This window comes from Balearica regulorum, chromosome 12, assembly GCF_011004875.1.
Source record: "Balearica regulorum gibbericeps isolate bBalReg1 chromosome 12, bBalReg1.pri, whole genome shotgun sequence".
In the NCBI taxonomy this organism is placed as follows: domain Eukaryota; kingdom Metazoa; phylum Chordata; class Aves; order Gruiformes; family Gruidae; genus Balearica; species Balearica regulorum.
This window is the reverse complement of record NC_046195.1, coordinates 22,103,465-22,123,440: the sequence shown is the minus strand read 5'-3', so window position 1 is coordinate 22,123,440 and position 19,976 is coordinate 22,103,465. Positions and strand designations below refer to the sequence as shown.

The following is a 19,976-nucleotide window of genomic DNA, read 5'->3' as shown; positions in this document are numbered from 1 at the left end:
ACTGAGGCCTTAGCCTAGCACTCCTCGAAAATACTGATTTTTTAAATTTTTTTTTTTAAATGTTTGGTTAGCTCATTGTGTTTTGAACCAGCTCCTTCCTAGTATGGCCTGCCAGGCTGCTCGACTTCTGAATGATGTTTCAGTAAAAAGATACTCTGACAAAACCACTAATATACTAGTCTGCTTGTAAAGGTCTGTGATCCGTTAATTTTAAAGTTTCTCTCTCCACTAGCCCCCTCGTACACCTCTTTCACGTGTATTAACCTAATGCTCTCCTTTGTCAAAAGAAAAGCGGAAGGGCAGTCTTATATTTGTGTCCTTGACTTTTATCCGTGGAAACCTTACGCCTTACCCTGTGTACAGGCATCCCTTAAATGGACGGTTCTACAAATTACCTAGGAAAAAAACAATATCCCTGCAAGTGTTAAATTCCTTTTGTTCCTCGGTCATTGAGCTCTGTGCCTGCAGATGCAGCAGGACCAGGCGCCAGGCTCTGCAGCACTCACAGCATCCATAAGGAGAGGGGTTTGTTCATGCACATACATGCTAGTCCATGTCATTTGGAGCGATCAGTTGATACAGAAATGAAAATATCATCTAAGTATAACTGAAACAGGTCTTCGTGAGAAGCTACTGCAGGAATTAAGTATGATGCAAAGAGGGATACTATAAAATATTCTCGGCCATGAATTATACGGCTACTGCAGGCACTGGAAGACTGTGTCTTAGATACCTCGGAAAATCAGAACAGCATCTCAGGACGAAACAAAAATATGGACTGCAATTTCAGCAGCCAGCTTAGGCAGCTCATGTCTCAATCTGGCCACATTCCTAGAGATGGGAACATGCCATCTTCAGATGAATCTCAAATGAAGTATAAAAATCCACAGGAAACCGAGTACCGCAATTACATAAATGACTGAAAGAAAGCAATCGCCAGGAGAAACCATCACAGATGATGAAAACCCATACTCCAAATCACTCAAAAGCAGCTCAGTTTTTGCAACACTAAACTTCATAGCTCTTGCAAACAATGCCTGAAAGTAATCAGAGTAAATCTGCCGGGGAGCCTTCGGGCAGGGTGACGTACATGTGGGAATTACCGGCGCGCGCAGCCCGACGCCAGCCGCAGCGCTGAACGACGGCAATCGGCACACGGGGAGCGAGCGCGGGTCTGACGCGGGGCCCGGGAAGCCTGGTGGTCTGCTGGGTTAGGATGGTACCGAGCGGAGCAATGAAGCCGCACCGGGCTAAATAGAGCACAATAAATCCTCACGGTATCAGCTCCGAGCAATAAAACACTCTGCGGGCCAGGGCCAGCAAACACAGGAGCCACAGGAATAAAATATGCCATCATCTACAAGAATTATGGAGGAAGCGTGAGATGTTGTTGCTTCAACTCTTTGGGATGGCTGGAAATCTCAGCTAAAACTTTTTAGGGAGAAGTCTGAGATGTGGAGACTCCGTCTTCAGATCTTATTGGGACTAGCTCAGTTGCTTTCCCAGTTAACCTCAGAGAGGAAAGACGGAAGGAATACGCTGGTGGAACGACTCAGTTGAGCAAGAGGTCCACCACGAGGAGAACACGACACGCAGACTTTGCCATGAAGAGCTACAAATGTGCCAAGTGTTTTATTTTGCCACACTGGCTTGAGGTGCCCTGAAAGCCACCTAACAGCCCTGGGCTCAAGTTTCTTTGCAGCACGAGCTCCTGCCTGCCACAACCCCAGGACTTGGTGGGACAGCAGCTTTCCCTCTCTGCGCGTGCATCTGTGGGACGCTGGCTGCTCCTCCGCAGGCTTTTGGGAAAGGCGATGCAAGGAAGGGGCAACGCAAGGAAGGGGCAATGCAAAAGTCATCGCGACCCAAGCCTGCACACATGGAGCAGAGAGTGGAGGTGGTACAGCCCATGGACTTGAGACAAAAGGTATCTTAAGAGGAAAGGATATGGTTAAAAAAAGGTGAGGGAGAGACGCCGAAAGAGGGAAAAAAGGAGAAACAAGTTTGCCTATAAGCTCATAAAGAGCTGGGAGGTGGTAGGAGACACAGCTACACCAGTTGGGACATTTAGTGGCTTAATCTCTCAGCTATGAAACAGATTTTACTTTGGAACTACTTAAATGAAGCTTTTCCCCATCCATTCATCAGAGTGTGAGAGACTGCACAGGTTCATGCTGCGAACCGCACTATAAGCAGGGCCAGACCTGGGTGGAGAGGAGATAATTTAATTTAAACAACTATACCCCAGTCACCTCCCAACAAACCTCACTGCTGATCATCAGTGAGTATATGAATAATTTTAACAGCTGCTGGCACAACCGTGAGACTAAACCCCGTGATGTAGAGAGGTCTGTTACAATCTGCTAGTGCAAGAACTACACCACAGGCAGAGCACGGTGCTGGTGACTGGGTGTGCAAGATGCACCAGGACCGGTCGTACCCAGCACGTTTCCTCTCTGGCCCTGCAATGTCCATCACAGCAACAGTCGGCATTTCAGCTTGGACAGGGAGACGCTGCACTCCTGGGTTTCCTCTCCAGTATCAGGTCAGGCTGGTGACCTCCGCTCCTTCTTGGATTTCTTTCTTTCCTGGCTGCACACAACAGACAGCCTTTGGGAACACCTTACATTCGCACTGCAGGCTCTCACCCGCTGGCTGCCCTGCTTTTTCCCCCATGGAAAGCTTCAGCCTGCTCAGTCTGTAACTCAAATTTGAAATAGGAGGGGGAAAAAAAAACACCTCACGCCAAAAGTCTACTGAACCTAAAAGACACCGCAGTGACTAGGGTGAAGCTACAACAAACCTGGCACGGTTGCGGTCTGAAGACAGCTCATGAGTTTTTCTACGTAAAGCTCCTTTTGTGTGAGAGCCCACATACGCGTGGACATGCACATCCCACAGAAAACAACCACCGAGATGCCAAAGTCTGCAGATACAAGATCACCCGACCCCTGCAAACTGGAGGCTGCAGCGTGACTCTCGTGTGATTACAGGTTTCCAAAGCAAAGTCAGTTCAAACCACTTGCTTTCCCCTCCTTGGATTTGTCAGTGCTTCCCACCACGCTCGAGCTGCAAGTCCTTAATTTTATCTCCAGGCCTTTGAAATTGTGGGCAGCTGCTACCAGCCATTGCAATCGACCTGAGTTTGCTCTCTGCAACTGCTACAGAAATAGATGTTTTCCCCCAATATTCAATTTTTTTTTTTAAGCAAATTGCTTCCTTTCAGCCATTCTTAGCTGTAGACAGCAACTTTAAGCTTGCCAGAGAGCTCTGAATTTCCCATCCAGGTAAATGTGTGTGCACTCACACCCACTTCCTGCTTGGAAAATGGTCCTCCAAGGAAGAACAACATATCCAGAGGTACCAGAGTCCATTCAAGCTTTGAGGACGGCAGCAGACAGTTCAATGCTACCAAGAGAAGATGGATGATCTTAAAATGATGCATTTAAGTACACAGATGCTTGCGGCACTGAGCATATGGACAATGTCTTTTTCCTTCCAACACCTGGCTACTAGAAATCTTTAGCTTTGGTCTTGAATGTCTAACATCAGGAACAACACTAAAGAAAGACTGCACCTTCTTTTTCTAATCTCCTACTCCAGACATCCCACATATGTTTGGGTTTCACCATTGTACTAAACAAATTCAATCTGAAATATTCCTGGTTTTACTTGGTTCCTACCTATGAAAACAATTCAAGAGAGGGCACGATCGGGAACCCAAAGGCAGGAGTCCTGGAGTTTATCCCCGGGGTGTCACATACTTTCCAGCGTGACCTTCACAAAGCTGCTTAATCTCCCTCAGCCTCATGGTTAAAAAGGGAATAAATGATCCTGCTCTCTCATGAGAGTGCTGTGAGAATCAGTGCAAGTGTGCTTTGCCCAGCACTTCAGTATTTTTGGGTGCAAAAGGTGCAAGAGTAAGGTAAATGCTTATTATAAGGAAGATAGCCTAGAAGTAGGTGGTTTGCCTCTTAAACAAAACAACAATCAAGGACACTAGTGAGAACTAGGGAAAAACACAGCCACGGAAGAGCAGATGCATTGGGGCAATTAAAACCCAGCTATTAAAGCCAGTCCGCTTCTCCCATGAATCCCCGTTACGATGGAGAGACTCCCCGCAGAGGAAGACATCTCGCACCCAGTCCATCCTTGCATTGAAGCTACTCACAACATGCAAAGGGAAACGGCAGGCCATGCAAGGTTGAAAACGTCAGCTAGCCACGCTGCACCGTTTGCTTTGTTTTGTGAGGTTACTCCACTGCAGCCAGGGGTTTTACACACTGACTTTTCTCCCTAGGAGTAAGTTTAACTTGAAACTAATGTTTAGATTTTCCTGGGGTTTAGACTATTATTGATCTAGGGAGGATTTTTCTCAGGCTGAAGAGATGTTGCTACCAGAACCTGTTTTTCAGAATCTGGTGGTTGGTTTTCTGTTTTGTTTCTTTTTTAATAGGGAACAGGAAAACAGAGATCTCCACCAAAGCTAAGCCTAGTGTCAGTGGGACCTGTCTTTGCAAATCGTGGTGCGCAGCCCGTGGCACGTTCAGGTGAGGCACCGAGAGCAAGGAGGTCACAACGGCACAAGGATGTACAATGTCCACGGATGGCCTGCGCTGAAGTCGACACCAAAACCACTTTGCCGCTTCTAATACCTGACCTCGCTAGAGCACACCTCGTTCAGCAGCACCTTGCCTGCTGCAGTCACACCTGCAACTGCAATAAAAACGTACATCAAAGAGCAACACAGAATTGTGGACAATGCGTGAGTCCATCAAACTGGCCCTCGGCCTCCTCGCTGCAACACTGGAAGTGAAAATGCAGTACGGACTATGTGAGAGGGACTTGTGGTCCCAGGAAAACATTTAAGATTTCCTCTAAAGTCTTCAGCCACTGCGGCTGCACCAGCAGCAGTCTCCTCTGCTCTTAGCAACTGCTTCACAAAGTCACCCTGACGGGCGCTCTGCATTTTTGCCGCTATTCAGCATCCAGTCCCCCATTCCCCCCTTTGCAGGCACCCAGAGTACTGCAACCATTAATTCCTGCAGTCCAACACATGCACACCTCAGAAAGCAGCGCCTTAAACTGGAGATATCTTTGGAAGCGAGAGTGGAGAGAAGTGGCAGGGAGATTAGACAGGGAGGGAAGGAAGGAAGGAACAAGGGACAAAAACGCAGGTAAAAATCAAAGCTGCTAAAGGAGAAATGCAGCTGCACCCTCCCGGTCTAGTGCATGCTCATGCTGCAGGATGGGACCGCGATAAACTGTCACCTGAAGAAAGAAAAAAACCCCGCAAGTCACAACAGCTTGGACACTATTAATAAATTCTGGTCACTGTGTGTCTCAGCCACAAGTAAAAATCCCAGCCCTGACTTCAACAGTCAGCAATATGTTCTAAAACAAACACAAGCAACCTGCTGTACTTAAATTTTCCCCTACAGATTTATTTTGCTTTGCAAGGTAACACTGAAGAAAGTTAAACACGCAGAAGCTTGAAATGCATTTTCTGTTGCAGCGAGTGGTTTCCGACTGAGACGACACTCTGCTCGGTGTGGTGTGCATACCTTTTTGGCAGCAGCCATCCATCCTTGTTTTGGCGTGGGGAAGTCAGCCCGGCTCACGGTCCCCCCAGCCCTGCTGCCCTCAGATGCCCCTGGGCAGCTGCAGCGTCGGGGTGCTGAGCTGTACCCGGCTCTCCCGCTCCAACTGCACACCAATATCAGCAGAGAGCACTCTTTTACACTGACACCTATGACCACCATGAATTGGCAAATAAGGGACTGATATTGAACCTTCCTTAGTAAAATCTCTGTAATGGAGACTGTTCGTGCCCTACCAGCGATGGCTCAGCCAACATCTGAGTCTCAGTAACGCACAAGAGCTCGCTGCAACACTGACAGGCGTAATCCTGGAGGGAAGTGTGACACCAAGGAAAGAGATGCTCATGAGAGGAGCCCGGAGGTATCACAGGATGTCCCCATGAGAGAGCCGACCCCATCCCCACGCATTTCACATTTGCTCAGACCTTTACACACATTCATTACAAAGCAGTAACCACCTCCTTGCCAATTCTTCAATAATCAGCCTTAAAAATATGCGGTAATCTGGATGCCCAGCAGAAAATAGGTTGAAAAGTCACCACCAAACTGCTTTCCCTGTAGCGGCCTGGTACTGGTCTGCCCTACCACAGCCAGGGGGTGGGCTCAGTAGGATGCACGGCTGCACTGCGATTTCTCACCCGTGGGGAAGCGGCCGCCAGCGAGAGCACAGCAGCTTGGAGCTGAAAAGGTCAGGCAGGACGGGGCCAGGGATAGCCCCAGAGTGAGTGTCAGCCAACCTAATTTTGTGTGTCAACTCCGAAAATTAGATAAACAATGACAAACCAGGCTTTTTAAATGAACTTGTCTCATCTCGTTCTCTTGATAAAGGGTACATTTCTCAAGTTGCAGTGTCCCACCAGACAGGTTAACTCTTTCAAAGGGGAGCGCCTCGCAGAGGGTGATGTAAATGATTTAAATATCTGACATGAAATTAAAAGGGCAGTGCCCCCCTGAACACACAACCCTGGTAATTCGAACTCATTGCTCACAAACCATCAATCATTTAGCCCAGTCAATTAAATTGCCATTATTCAAGGGTAAAAGTTCCGTAATTTTGCCTATCCTTAAAATTCAGCAATTTGCTTGCATGGCCTTCTCCTCTGGCCTGAGAAATCTTCCTTTCTGATAATAATCCACCCAGAGCTTATTGCAACAGACTTTACATCGCATCCTTGGCACGCCTGCAGTCCCACGGGCCTTTTCCAGCACCAGGTGCCCACATGCAGCTCTGCTCCAGATCTGCTCATCGGCATCGCTGGTAGGAGCGAGGGTGAACTCTCCAGGAGAGATGAAGGTCCCCCTGGGACACAGCCCTAATATAAAGCCTGTGCAGCACCCACAGCCTCAAATCCGGGCTACAATTAGTCTAATGCATATGTAACAGTTTACATTGCCTCTCGTACACAAGTCCAGGGAAGATCAAAGCTTCATGAGAGTCTAGCCCATAAATAGGCTCTTCTCCTCTGCCACTGACTGTAAAACGCTTGTGTTTGGATAGCACCAAGGAGGTTTAGGCCAACGCTGAGGCTCCTAACCACTGCCAAAGGACAGGCAGGCAATAACTAACATCCCTTAAGCAATGCTTCTGTGATTTCAAAAGACTTTCCAGGCACAAAAGAAGTGCGTGCTTATTGTGAGACTGGTTTAAAGGATCCAGGAAAGAGGCAGCTACCGACCTTAGCCAGGATGGCGACAAAGTACATTCCCAACGTGAAATACCGATCAGTCACCAATTTCCTGGTAAATCTGCAAAAGTTACAGGGTGGTGTTTCCTGGGGCAGAGGACATGAGTGGGACAGGGAGGACACGGATAGGAACCTTAATCCCAAATGGTGCTCAATGATACTGCTCTTTTTTTGACAGTGCATCCAGATCGAACTCACAACATCATCTCCTTATATTTTTTTCACTGGGGCAGTGAGAGGTTAACTGGGGAGGGCAGCACGACCTGCTCTGAGCTCTCCTGGAGGATACGCCAGGGTCAGCGCTTGCTCACTGCATTGCCCTGGTAGGAAGTGCCCAGGGGCACCTGAGCCAGCATGGAGAGCTGCGCCACGGCAGGAGGACACGAAGGTTACGGGGAGGAAACCTGGGAACACCATCCCTTGCTCTAAGGGGTGGCTGTGGCCTAAGCAGCAGATTGCACAGGGAGATGAGCAGCACCATGGCCTTCCTGCCCTTGCCGCAGCCAGGCTGGTGGAGTGCTACTGCTGCTCCAATGCCGCGGGCAGGAGAACCGGCGGAGCCAGCACAGGCTACGGCTGCTGCTGCAAACACTTGGGCGCTGCCTGTTGACACCCCAAAAGCCCGTCTTCCCTGCAGCAAGGAGCGAGCTGCGAAGACAGACGTTAACGTAAACCCTGGAGGAGGAAGGAGAGACACCATTAGAGGGACTGAGGTCTTATGTTAACAACTACATGACACCCAAACGTAACCACAACACCTAGTAAATTAGAAATGACATTAAAAGACCTCATGCTTACGCAAGGTACATTAGGAAATAAGCAGCATTGCTGCTGGTTGCAACAGTGCCATCCTTCTCATGTTGTCTTTTACAGGAATCCTCCCAGACTGTGCAGTTAAAGGACTGTGCTCCATTTAGTACAAAGAAGCACAGACAAATTATGCATTTAATTTAAAAACTTGAATTCAGCATAACAAAAACCATAATAAAAAGATCCCAACTGTTGCAGACACAGACTATCAAGACGATGGCAGTGCCCTTAGACAGCATTTCAAATACAGTTTATTAGCGTGTGATATGAAAAGGGTATTTTTATTGCATGATATAATGCAATGGGACCTTGGGCGCTCTGCAGAAGGACCTTGCACTCAGAAGTGTAATGAACCCATAGTCCAAAAAACATTATACTGTACATTAACCTATCATTAATGGCACATTAGGGCTAGGGGCATTGCACGCTTGCTGGTCAGGGCTCCATCAGGACAGTATGGAGGAAACTACAGTCTTCACAGGCTTAAAACAAATAGAGAAAATAAATATTACTGATGGCTACAGGCTGCTTTAAGGGAAGCTCGCTCTCTGCTTAACATGCAATTTTGATACCATTTTTTAAAGGGGGGAGGGAAAAGACAATACAGCAGTTTATTAGGCAAGATCAGAAATGGCATGTCACTGCTTTGGAGCACTGAATGTCTCCGTGGTGCATCTGATGCATCCACACAGAGCTTTTCCTGCACAAAACACCTCTGAGCACTGAGGCACCTTGTAAGGATAAAATGAAAACTGGAGACCTGCTCCCCTTCCCTGCCATTCCCCAACCCCTGATGACATCGGTAAGGGCTTCCCTGGCAGTAGGAGTTGAGACCTGGGAAGAGCATCCTCTGACCCAGCTCTGCACAGCCCCATCACTGCTCATGGGACACCTGGGACCCATCTCTTTGCATCTGCACCCATTTCCACCACAGCACGTCTGAGAGCCATTCGGCAGAACTCCAGCCTGTGTCTGCAGTAACTCTGCGCAAAATGTGACCAAATCACACCACTTGTTCTGCTCCTGAATCAGTTGGAATGTCCTATGCCTTCGTCCAATTGAGGTGCCCTCTTTGTTCAAAGGCAAGCTTGATCAGATGGCCACAGTGCAAAGGTTACATCAGAAAACCCTGGCTGGCAACTCATCCCTAGCGCTGAAGCAGCGCAAGCCCTGCAATTTTGGAAAATAAGAACTTGGCTGTAAAAACAGCACACCACAGTTATCATCCCAGCTAGTTCTCCAATTGCTACTGATGCGTCTATGCTATTCACAGCTCTCGTAATCAACTGAGGGCACATACTTGAGAGGAAATTCTTGCCCATTCACATGTTTAATGGGAACACAAGTCGGACCTCCACAGGACAAATACAAACCTCAGCTCTGGAGCTGGACTATCTTCCCAGGACACCTGGAGACACGAAGTGCTTGAGTAACCAAAACTACCCCGGACTGACCCTGTGTCCCCCTCTAGTGACCTCAGCACATAAAAGATTTCAACACTCTACCACTGCCTGCATTAGTGCAGGATTTCACATCTAGAGCTCCTGCCTCCAAGGACAAGCCAAACTAAATGCTGTTCTAATTATCTGTGCTAGCTATCCACAAGGCCGATTTCTGCTCCCACAGCCAGGAATAGCACCGAGGAATCCTCAGGCCAATACTCTAGTGCCGACTCCCAAAACATTGTTAATTCACAGGCACAGAAGGTGTCAGAGTCCTCCTCAGGGGCTGCTCCATGCAGCAGGCTTCCATCCGTCGCTTCCTTCTAAGGCTCGAGCGGGGTAAAAAATCTGAAGGCTTCAAATACTCGCATTGATCCATGGAGACGGGTGAAAAGAGCTTGCAAGACACTATTTAAGCGTGATCTGGCTGTTGCATCTCTTGTTTTACTTTTGCAGTTTTAGGATGTGTTTTGACCATGGGAGGTAACCCTTTAAAAAAAAAGGGTGAGTTCCGAAAGTGCTTGGAACAGCAGTGACTGGGCGGTTTAGCGTGCCTCCAGTGTCCCAAAGCTCCAGCAAGGTCAACCCTTGCTTTGAGAGACAAGCTCCTCCAGAAATGAAGCCTCCTTGTCTCTTCCACACGGCACCTGCAGCGACGGGACTGCATGTGTCAAATCACGGCGAGTTTAGTCAGAAAGTACCAGCTTTTCCTACATACTTGCATGGTTGTTTGATCTGGGACCAAGTGTTTACCGGCCCGGTTCTCTCCCCCAGTTCCTATCCTCAGAATAGCGACTGTTCACAGCAAGAACTGCCTCTCGCTGTGCTTGGAAAGGAATTCAGCATCCCTGAGAGCCTGTTCTCAGCTGGCTGCTAGAGTGAAATCTCCCATGGCAGGGGCCAAAGACACAGCGCTTCAGTAGGTCTGCAGGAGCCTGCAAAGCTGCAGGTGGCACAGGCACTCCAGAAGACAAAAGCATACCAGAAGATACGGTGTTTTCACAGAATTTCCACCCCCATGAGGACATCACCTGTAGCTTCTGCCAGCTCAGAGTGCAGAAAGGACCGATTTGTCCAGAGAGCAGTAGGGGTAGCTAAGATGCAGAAAGCTGCATCGATCGGTGGCATTTTCTGGGCGGAGATGAAGCAGGGACAAGAACACATCCTTAAGCAAAATCAAGTATTGTTAGTCTCCCTGAAGTTTCTGCTCTCTTTCCTCATTCTGCACAGCTAATGGCAGAGCCCCAGCCTGCTAAACAGTTCCACGCAGAGCGTTGGGAAGTGGTGAGTTTTGTTTGTTGCATGGCCTCCCTAACGTACACTGTAATTAAAATGTTGATTACTAAACAGTTTAAATATATGACAGACAATGCAGTTAAAGCCTACAGTTAGGTCAATATGTGATTTAGATTTGCCATTTAAAAACTCTCATTTAAATTTTGCATACATTAATCACTACCATACTTCAATGTTCTGATATCCACCTGACTACACTATTAAAATAAAACTTGCTGCCCCAGGGAAATCCTACTTATTCTTAATTGTTTCGAGGCTTTGATGGGCTTTTAATCTAAGATTAATTTATGCAATTTTAAATAACTCTTCTTATGATTAATAAGCTTGAAAATTAAAAGGAGTCTAAAGCAATTATAATGAGCATTTGGTCATAACCTCATTAGGAGAAGGAGTGAAGGATACAGCTCTGGAATTCTTACAAGACTACAATTTAAGGTTACTTTCAGAGGAGTCAAACATAGTTCTTGAAATTGCAAAGACAGATTAGCCTAGGTCAGTGTTAGAACTATGGCTATCTAGATTAGCACACTAATGATTTTATCCCTCTGATGATATTTAAGATAGCAAAAAGATGATAAAAAATGTATCAAGCAAAGATAAATGGATAACACTCCCAAGCAGTCAAGTCTTGGAGCTGTATTTCTTGTTTATCCTCTTTTTTTTTTTTTTTTTTGAGAAGGATTCCTTTTGAGTTTGGGTTTTGGGGTTTTTTTGTGTGTATTATTTATCTATTTGTAGATTAACTTTTACCAATGCACTTTTACTTTTTTTATGATGAAGTTAATTGCATGTGATTTTTGTATGGTTTAGTAGTTTTGTTGAGGCACTAAAATTCTGCCGCAGTTTACAGAATTTGTCTTTACGTAACAGCAGTTCCCAAGCATAATGGATGGACCAAGAGGAAGAACAACTTAACTCGAACCTGAAAACCTTAACCTGCAGTGGAACTGTCTACACATCACGCCTGAATTCTCATTTTTAAACAGCAGTACAGATCCTTCCATTATGATTAAAATACCTTTTGCAACTTTCTTCTGAAGCTTTGGACATTGGCCACAGCCAAACCATGTGCTGGTGGTCCTAAAACCAGTCCTCAGAGACCCCTTGTGCACTTGACTGATGTCTCCAGGCTGGCAAATCATCATCAGACTCAGGGTCAAGAGGGAAATTTTTTTTTCAGGTCAGATTAGTAGGAATCAGTGCAGCTCCTTTGACTTCTGTAGCATGGACCTGTCTTCAAACAACTCGATCCCATCCTATTGCACGACCCCAAGCTGTGCGTGCGTGCATACGTGGATGGGTCTGATTTTTGCTGTTCTCCTTCTGTGGCATATACTAGTCTTAAATATACTACAGAGCTTTGGTTTTGGCTGTGGCACAGAGGAGTCTATTTGCCCATCTGCAGATCATTCTTTCCACAGCAGTTTTGCTTTTGATATTTGCTGTTAAACCAATAACTGTACTTGGCATGCTTCTTGGTGCTTAGCTAACAAAACAAGCTAACTCTCAGCAAAGGTATTTTTTTTTGTGATGACTCTTAAAAAAAACTAAGGCAACCGAAATAGAATTGGAGCGTGCTTTTGCAAGTGCCGCTGAGGTTAAGAAGAGCTATAGAAGAGGAATAGAGAGAGTGGCCCAAGGCTGATAAGAGTATGTCAACATTAGCAAGCTGTCGACAACAGAAGCAGATTCGCAGAGTGAAACGGTTGGTGCAATGTTTCAGGGATGGAAGAGGTTTTACTTTTGACCAGCTCTGGTCTGGTCTGCGGACACAACACCCATTAGTAGCTGAAGCTCATTAGGTGTGTGCCTGGAGCACATCTTCTGGTTTGGTTTCATTTGAAATCGATTCAATTTATGAGCTTCAAGACCTGTCTGTGATGAGAATGAAAGAGTGGCAGCTCTGAAAGAGCAAGAGATTCACCCCAAAAAGACATGCCTGACCTGAGCTCTGATGTTAATGTAGATCCACCTGCAGAAGTGTCCTCAGCTCATGCCTCACCATGAGCACAGCACTGATCTGACTGACACCAAACAGAGCTGGTTGGAGATTAAAAGCTGATATAGTAAATCCTTCACATGGGGACTAAGTGTTCCCCTGAACGGGGAAAGAAGGGAAAAAATAGTTGTTTTCTCCAAGTTTTGAAAAACTGGTTTCTACTGATAGGGGGACCAAAAAAAAAGAGAGAGCGCTTTACTAAGCTGGAGTAAACTGAAACAATCTCCTAAATGTTTTTCACCGAAATCTTGGAGTAAAGAATGTTGTGTGCGTACACATGTGCACACATATACATTCTAATAACAACAACAAATAAAACAAAACAAAACAAAACCAAACCCCAGACCAGAAAATGATCTGCCTGGAAGCAAAAAGGGAGAATGAAACAGCTCGCACTTTGCTAGCATTTCCGTGATGAAGTTTCCACAAACGAACAAGTTGTTTTTAAAAGTACCCCGTACGATCATATTGCATTACATGCCTACACACCGTCTGCATCTAGTGCAAAATAACATCCCCATGTTTGCCACGTTTAGTAAAGAGACTAAATAACGCAAGCATTAAATGATCAAACATAAACATACTGTCCAATCACCCCGTCTCCAGAGGAGAAAAAGCACAGGTATGAAACGACCTCTGAATAAATGTGCGGAGCCCTGCTGAAAACACAGAGAACGCAAAATATATCACCACTAGTTGGCTTGGGGAAGAAAAAAAAGAAAAAAAAGAAAAAAAAGAATTCCTTTGAATCTTTCACAAGGTCACTGAACAAACGACCGAGGCCACGAAAACCATTTCCCTTCTTAGACTTGTATTTTAATGCCCCCGTTCCCTACCGGGAGCCTTTCCCCGGTGGAAACCCCGGCTCTCTCCAGCCGTGCAGGCAGATGCCGGCGGAGCCGTCCCGATTTACACCAGCCGAGCGTTTACCCCAGCATCTCCCATTAAATCCGAACAGGCAGATGCACATTTATGGGACAATGAACTTTTCCACGGCTGCGGCTCGTCGTGCTTTGCTATTACGGCCTTAATAAACCTGCACATTCCCGTGCTGCGGCAGCTGCCTTGGGTGGGAGCGTGAGCAGCCGGCTCCAGAGGAGAGGCCGCAGCTTAAAAAAAAAAAATAAAAAAAATTCATGTTTAATTTAAAAATTAGAAACTGGAGCAGGCTGTGAGCACAGAGGTTGATTGAAACAAAATTTAAATTCCTGTCAAGCCCATTTAAACACAGGGGCCCTTCATAGACAATTAGCTGCTCCCTGTGAATGCTGAATAAACTCGGGCCTGGTCACTGTTAGAAGAGAGCAGGCCTACTGTGAGGAGCTGGAAAAAAATTAACTAAAATCAGGCTGTATGAAATATTTAGCCTCCCAGTTTATCACAGGGGTTTGGAAGTGTAAACAAGACAAAAATCGATTCCTCGGTGCCCTTCAATCAATCCCCCAAAATGGTTAGGGCATCTGTTTCTGCTAAATTTTGTTTACTCTGGCAGATTTGCCTTAATTGCAGTTGTTTATCTCCCATTGTCCCCGGGGCCCTAATCTCCCGATTACTAATACTTAACACTCATTTCACATCTAAAGCTACTTCTAATCCTCAACAGGTTTCTGGGGCTCTTAAAATTATTGAAACGGAGGAGACGGGAGATGCAACCTCTTTGTGAAAGGCACATTTTCCTATCTACTACCAGCTGGGTCCAATCATCACCAGGGATGGCTGCAACAAAGGTGCTAAAAGGCTCTTTCACAGGCACTGCTGCTCCGCTGGGGATTCAGCGGATAAAAAAGAGCTTTGATGGGGAAAAAAAAAAAAAATCCACCACAAAACACCCCTGAACAAGAGGGCTATAACAGTCCAGCCAAATAAAGTTACTGTCATAATCAAATGCTGTCAATCACAATGAAAATCCAATTAAAAAATCTTTCAGTGCGGCCCTCTTAAGTAGAAAAATGTCCCCTATTTATATGCGTTTTTGTCAACCGCACAAATTAGAAAGTAGTATTAATTGATTTTTTACTACTTTAGGCCCTGATCCTCCAGCTAAATTTCTGCGGATGCAAGAATCAACCGGCACAAATCTGATTAAGGGATTTGAGGCATAATGCACACAGGTCACTAAGAAGGCATATCTGTATCTCCTGCTTTATACTCCGCTTATTCATAGGCAATTATTACTCTTATTTAATACTGCAGGAGCATCTTGAGGTGCTAATCAGAATACAGACCCACAAGTAGCTGGTACTACACAAACACCAGCAATTGTAATCCATGCAGCGCATTTGAATCCATTTAAAATTCCAGGTTTATTATACAAATAAATATTGTACATAGATTTCAACAGTCGCCCGTCAGGGCAAATTCCTTGGTGAATTTGGAATGACTAGGAAGGACAATATTCTGGGAATTAAAGATATGGCTCTTATTTTGGAACTGTTAACAGATATTTTGTTTTGTTTTGTTTTTAAATAAATATGTAGGGAAGACAGCTGACATAAAAATACCAACAAAGTGAATGCACAACTTCTCAATGTATTGTAATTGAAAGATTTGCAATTCTGCTACCAAAATGAGTGAGATGTAAATATTTGTCTCTGTGTCTGGAGAACTACAAAATAACCAGAAGTGCCAAATGAAACATTTGCTCAAATTAAACTGCGAAGCCCAGGAGACTCAAGAAACCAAAAATATTAACTGTATCACTCTAAGCTGTTGCCAATTTGTTTTTGTCCAATTTCCTTAGATTTTTCAATACTTCTTCGAGCCATCTCAAGTTATTTCTTGTCACATTTCACTGGAAAGTACTAGTGTATTGTGCAGCTTTAGGGCACATTAGAAAAAGAAAGTCAGATGTTCACATTTTCTGCAAAAAGTCAGCGGCCGTAGGAGTAATGGGACTGCAGAAGGCGGTGAATGAATAGCACACCTGCAAACTCTAACGCTCCCAAGTTAACCTTGTCACAGTCTTAGTCTTCTGTAATTGCTGGATTTAGTGACACTGATGTAATGTATTTCTCCATTTCGATAGCTGATTTCTCAAGTGACAAAGAAGAGCAACTCATACCCCTAAGGACAGAGATTGCTTTTTTTTTTTTTTTTTTTTTTTAAAGACAGAGGGAAAGAGAGAGGAGGAAAGATCCATAACCCACCCTTTCCCATTTCAGCCAAGTGCAGAGTAAGTTGAGCAATGCAGCCACCTGAAAGAGTACATATTTTTTTCTCCAACTCCTGAGCTACCCTGACCAAGAAAGACGATGAAGGCAAGAACATCCTGAGTCCTAGTATAAAATCCTAGCGTCAACGAAGTCAATATAAATTTTGACATTGCCTCCAATGTATCCAGGATTTGATCCAGGACTCTTTGTCCACTGTATGTCTGAACTGATAGACTGCAGATACAGTTTAATATTTATATTTACAACAGCTAAAATACTTGGCGCTGTACTTTTTTCCTTGGGAAATCAGGACAGAGCCCTTTCCTTCACATCTGGCACGTGTTTCGGTGTCTGTCAGAATTTCTGCTTGTCGTGGGGTGAATAACTGGGATCACTGTGACAGAGGAGAGTCTAAATGTTTGCAAACAAAGCTATCCATCACAGGTTCAAGCACGGACAATTTTATGCTGGACAAATCATCGCTGATAGGAGATCCTGCACTGGCTGAGGGTAAAAAAATACAGTGCTTGTAAGCAGCCAAAGAGGGAAAATTATTGGCTCACTGTGATCCAGCAAGGATGCATAAACATCTACGTAGAAGACGACAGAAAAAAAAATTAAAAATCTGTAAATCTGTTTTTAAAAGGATTTATGGGATGTGTTTTGACAAGCAAAGTGCAGACAGCCCTCTGGTCTTTCTCAAAAGTTAACACCATCAAAACCCCAACCTGCCCAGCCATCTCAGCTCCTCAGTGATGCCACTGCTATAATGCAAAAGCAAATTAGCTGCTGGGGAAAATCCCTCTAATCGACAAACCTAAGAGGCAGTATCTTATTGGCTGTTTTCTGAAGGTTTATATGAAAATCCAGGTAGGATTATGCTGATCCTCCATTTGTTTGTTTTAACTATAAAAGTATTTCCTAAGAGCTACAAACAATGGTTTAACGCAACGAGCTGCAAACACCTGGGAAGAAGTGTTACTGTCCGGACCCTCTAGCGTATACCCACTTAAATATACCTACTTAAAAGCTTCTCATTTTTAATTTCCTATACTTGTTGGAGACAGGGGAACAGCCAGCCAGAATTCATTTTTGAAAGTCTGTAATATCTTGACACATATCTTAAAACATTTAAATATACAAACAAACGATCTATCTGAAAGAATGCCTGTTGTAGCTAATGAGATCAAGGTGCGTGGTCTAAACGCCATTCCAGAAATGGAAAGAGGGATCACTGAATGCAGAGGAACGGGAAATTTCAAAATTGCACTAGGCATTAAAATAAAAAAAACCAAAGAATAACATGTTTTTCAGCAGGTCAGTGGTTTTGACACAGATGATGTACAATTTATCATACAATCTTCTAAATTAACAAACCACTGAAATAAAAAGCATCAGTAACTTAAATTATTAAAGAAGGAGAAAAGGCTAGAAGTTTAAAATTTGGAGACTTGGAAAAAATTCAAAGACCTGTGCAAAAGCAATCAAGTGCAGAAGCCGACCATATCCTTTGCCAAAAGCACTGCCTCTCCCTGCCCAATACCTTCCTTGAGAAATCCAAGCAGCATCCTAAAGACTGTACTTTTATGCATCCATGGGAAAGCATAAAGGAATAATCGCTACATGCTTGGCTTTTGGTATTTCAAATAGAATTTCTTTAAGTAAATCGCTTTCATTTAAATAGCCATATGTAGCATGGTAGAGTTCAATGCTGTACTAACAAAAACTCAACAAGAGACTTCAATAATTCTGCTGGCTTTCTGAAAAGCGCATACAACAATCTGCAAAATAAAAGGCCAAGCTTCCAGCTAAAGAAGAGATTTTAAACAATTACCAAAGCAGGATAGTGATATCATAAAGGCAATTTCTGCGCTAGCTTGTTTTCTGAAACTCTCTTTGCCTCTGAACAGCTAGAACAGATAATAACTATTAGTAAATCAAACTCCTGCAATATCCAGCTGTGTCTCACACATTTACATACAGATAGAATGGGTATATGTTTTTAATATGTATGCGATACGTACTTTTACCACAGCTGAAGTGCATGCTACAAAGGAGGAGGAGAATGGGAATGGAATCAGCATGAGATAATAAAGTGGCCTAGATAAAGTATTAGCCAGCGATTGATCTCAAACAGGGGATGTTGCTTCTCTCTGACCTGATTACTTACTATGCATAGATTCCATTAAATAGAGCTTAGAATGGAAAGCTTCTGAAAAATACCGTAAATACAGTCAGATCTACAGCTTCCTGAGCCAAAGCAGCCTGCGGATGCCTGCCCATACACGCGGCACAAGTGGGAGTTTAAACCTTTCCCATACCGCCACATCACACTCGCTAAATATACGTGTACATCTCCGTTTCCCTGGGAGCCAGGCTTGCGACGCCAGAAAACTCCACGTTTTAGGGAAGTTCACAGGGAAAAAAAAAAACAAATTAAAAAATCTTTATACAGAAGAATTGTTGAGATTTTCCTTTTCTAGTTGGAAGGGGAGAGGAGAAAGAGCAATAGGCTAAGATGTTGTGCAGACTTCCCTGGTGCTGAAACAGGAGGAGTACGTTCCATTTAATTGACTGTATGCCTTTCTCTTCTTAAGAGGAAACAAATGGGAGGCAAAAGAGCAGACACTGTAAGCACAAGGTTCAGAAAAAACACCAGGGAATGATAAAGATTGTTCCTCTCCCAGGACGGACAATTTTCTCATTGCTTGGTGAAATTACTTCGTTTTGCTCCTGCGGAAAAAGTCGGTTAATTTGAAATCCTTTGAAACAATCAAATCGTTGATTATGTTTACACAGAGAAACTGATGTTAGATCTGGTTTTGTGGATGGGTATACGGAAGAAAGGGCACAGCGACCAAGTGTGAATACAGGAACTCAATTTATGCCAACTGTTACGGAAATTTGGTGGTCACTTGCACAAGAATATCTACGGTACTGACATTATACAGGAATTTCATACAGCCTTGGCTTTGGCCCTATTTTCTGACAAAATGCACATAGTGACTTTTATAAAAAAAGGCTTCCTAACATGATAGACGGGGTAAATCCATCCCTGATGCAACCCCCTGACTTCACTGGAGTTGCCAATCTGGCACTCCAGGTATTGTTAGTCGGCTCTTAAAATGCATTTAACAATTCACCGATTATCAGGAGAGTACAAAAAGACTGATGTTCTGCTCCCTTCATTTTGCTTTCAGTCTTTAATTATACTAAATTGGTTACAAAATAGTGACTTCCGGTATGGTTAATGTCCAGAGGGGAGAAAGCCTGCACTCCGCTGTTTTGTCTGAAGCTAACGATGATTTTGTGTTGCACCTTTCATCCTTGCTAGTACATTTCTGCTAAATAAAAAAACCCACCCCAAAACCCAAGGAACAAGGTGAAGTCACGCTCTCATTTAAATCAACGGTAAGCTGACCTTGACAAGCCCAGGATTTCACTCTGCCCACTCTTGATAGTTAACACGGAGATGTCCATCAGAATTACAATGGGTTTCAGAAACGGATGACGTGGAATTAGAAAGGATATTGCGGGCAGCAATTCTAGAATTCAGAGGATATTTAACAGCTTTTGTTCTGGCCCTGTTTTTCAAAAAGTCTGGTAATTTATATACACTTATGTATATGTATGTACAGATATGCTGTGTGTACATAGACATACGATGCGTGTGTGCATATATATGCTTTGAGTTTTTTAAATAAAGTTCTCCTTGACAAGACTGGGTAAGCGCAAGAAGGTAAAAGGCTTGACTGGTGAGCAGCTCCTGAGCTAACAGTGAGCCTGCTGCAGGAAAGCACAGGGTGCTCTGAGCCCATCACGCTGGAGGAGAGAATTTAGGGCAGCTTATGAGGGTCAGCCACACTGCAGGCAAGGACTGGGTCACTTCGTTATTTCAGCAGCAGCCTACTCCATGCTTTAGTACTTGTTCTTGCAAGTTCATTTATAATTGAATAGAAAGTAGCGGGGGGGGGGAATGCATTAAACAAAAG

The 19,976-nt window shown here is 44.5% G+C and overlaps 1 protein-coding gene across 2 annotated transcripts in view; it reads right to left on the bottom strand.

Moving 5' to 3' along the window:
* Nucleotides 1–19,976, bottom strand: part of MAP2K5 (mitogen-activated protein kinase kinase 5) — a 139,241-nt gene that overhangs the window by 1,800 nt on the left and 117,465 nt on the right. The window lies entirely within an intron of this gene.